Here is a 2,332-nt window from a genome sequence, read left to right on the forward strand (position 1 = left end):
GACACACCTCAGGTCTGAGAGAGAGAGAACGTGCGAGAGAGAAAGTTGCTGAGAGAGAGAAAGTGAGAGAGAGGAGTGAGAGAGACACACAGGAGAGAAAGAGAGACGAAGAGCCACGAGAGAGAGAGGAGACAGGAGAGAGAAGACACAGAGAGAGAGAGAGGAGATGCAGGAGAGAGACGATGAAGAGATGAGAGAGAGAGACGTAGTATCAAGGAGAGAATAATTTACCGATGTGGGAAGAGAAAGAGAAGACACACAGAGAGTGTGACAGAGACAGACAGGTCCATAAATATTTGGAATTGACCAAGTTATTATTATTTTGGCTCTGTATGCCATTACAATGGATTTGAAAGGAAACAGACTTTCAGCTTTTATTTGAGGGTATTTACATCCAAATGGGGTGAACAGTGTAGGAACTACAGCACTTTTTATATGTGGTCCCCCCCCCCTTTTTAAGTAATTGGACAATTGGCTGCTCAGCTGTTCCATGGCCAGGTGTGTGTTATTCCCTCATTAGTTAATTTACAAGTAAGCAGATAAAAGGTCTAGACTTGAAGTGTGGTATTTGCATTTGGAATCTGTTGCTGTTAACCCTCAATATGAAGTCCAAAGAGCTGTCACTGCCAGTGAAGCAAGCCATCATCAGGCTGACAAAACAAACCTATCAGAGAGATAGCAGAAACATTAGGTGTGGCKAAATCAACTATTTGGTACATTCTTAAAAGAAAGAACTCACTGGTGAGCTCAGGGAAACCAAAAGGCCTGGAAGACCATGGAAAACAACTGTGGTGGACAACAGAATAATTATTTCCCTGGTGAAGAAAAACCCGTTCACAACAGTTGGCCAGATCAAGAACACTCTCTAGGAGGTAGGCGTATCTGTGTCAAAGTCAAGAATCATGAGAGAATAGTAAATACAGAGYGTTTATCACAAGATGTAAATCATTGGTAAGCCTGAAAAACAGGAAGACCAGATTAGAGTTTGCCAGACAACATCTAAAAAAGTCTATACTGTTCTGGAACAACATCCTATGGACAGACCAGTGGTGGAAAAAGTACCCAACTGTCATAGTTGAGTAAAAGTAAAGATACCTTAATAGAAAGTTACTCAAGTAAAAGTCACAGAGTAAAATTCTAATTGAGTAAAAGTCTAAAAGGTTCTTAGGTTTAAAATATACTTAAGTATCAAAAGTAAAAGTATAAATATTATAAAAAATGATTATATTAAGCAACCAGAGGGCACCATTTCCTTGTTTTTATTTATTTATGGATAGCCCGGGACACTAACACTCAGTCATCATTTACAAACAAAGCAAGTGTGTTTAGTGAGACCACCAGATCAGAGGCAGTAGGGATGACCAGGGAGGTTCTCTTGATAAGTGGGGGGCATTTGACTATTTTCCTGTCCTGCTAAGCATTCAAAATTTAACGAGTACTTTTGGCTGTCAAGGAAAATGTATGGAGTAAAAAGTACAATATTTTCTTAAGGAATGTAGTGAAATATAAATAGTAAAGTTACCCCAGAAAACAACTTAACTTCTTTGGGGTAGGGGGCAGTATTTTCACGTCCGGATGAAAAGCATGCCCAGAGTAAACGGCCTGCTACAAATCCATAAAAGCTAGAATATGCATATACAACAACTCTGGAGGTTCTAAAACTGTTTAAATGATGTKTGTGAGTATAACAGAACTCATATGGCAGGCAAAAACCTGAGAAAAAATCCAACCAGGAAGTGGGAAATCTGAGGTTGGTCGATTTTCAACTCAGCTRCTATTGTAGATACAGTGGGATATTGGTAATGTTGCACTTCCTAAGGCTTCCACTAGATGTCAACAATCTTTAGAACCTTGTCTGATGCTTCTACTGTGAAGTGGGGGCGAATGAGAGTGGAATGAGTCAGAGGTCTGCCAGCAGCTACGAGCTGACCATGCGCATTCACGAGAGTTTGCTCCCGTTACATTTGCTTTTCTGAAGACAAAGGAATTCTCCGGTTGGAACATTATTGAGGAATTATGTTAAAAACATCCTAAAGATTGATTCAATACATCYTTTGACATGTTTCTACTGACTGTTACGGAACTTTGACATTTCGTCTGCTTTTAGTGAACGCGCTTCGTGACTTTGGATTTGTTTACCAAACGCGCGAACAAAAGTAACTATTTGGACATAAATGATGGACATTACCGAACAAAACGAACATTTCTTGTGGAAGTGGGAGTCCTGGGAGTGCATTCCGACGAAGATCAGCAAAGGTAAGTGAAGATTTATAATGCTATTTATGATTTTTGTTGACTGCATAATATGGCGGATATATTTGTGTCTTGATTG

General features: G+C 39.8%; 1 protein-coding gene across 1 annotated transcript in view; it reads right to left on the bottom strand.

The window, feature by feature from the left end:
• LOC112072432 (rap guanine nucleotide exchange factor 4-like) overlaps window positions 1–2,332 on the bottom strand; it is a 28,758-nt gene that overhangs the window by 929 nt on the left and 25,497 nt on the right. The window lies entirely within an intron of this gene.

The sequence above is a fragment of the Salvelinus sp. IW2-2015 genome, unplaced genomic scaffold (assembly GCF_002910315.2).
Source record: "Salvelinus sp. IW2-2015 unplaced genomic scaffold, ASM291031v2 Un_scaffold1926, whole genome shotgun sequence".
Classification (NCBI taxonomy): Eukaryota; Metazoa; Chordata; class Actinopteri; order Salmoniformes; family Salmonidae; genus Salvelinus; species Salvelinus sp. IW2-2015.